Source organism: Penaeus monodon, chromosome 19 (assembly GCF_015228065.2).
Source record: "Penaeus monodon isolate SGIC_2016 chromosome 19, NSTDA_Pmon_1, whole genome shotgun sequence".
Lineage (NCBI taxonomy): Eukaryota > Metazoa > Arthropoda > Malacostraca > Decapoda > Penaeidae > Penaeus > Penaeus monodon.
Window position 1 is genome coordinate 6567377 of NC_051404.1, and position 276 is coordinate 6567652.

Below are 276 nucleotides of genomic sequence, written 5' to 3' on the forward strand. Positions count from 1 at the left end.
CTCTTCTGATTTCAGTGGCAACTTCTTTGTGTATACAATAAAGTCCTAATTCTTTCCCCTTTTTTTTACCCGGGCTGTTTGGCTGAGTCGGGGACGTGCGCGTATCGTCCATTTTTGGGGGATTTCCAGTGACTCCTGAACCGTACCAAGCCCCCTTTTACAAAAGATTCTTAAAATCTTGGATTCGATTTTTTTTTCCCGCTAAAATTACGAAAATTTAGAAAGGACGGGGATTTAGGCAACGACTTATTATTAAATTTTTTATAACCTTGCTTT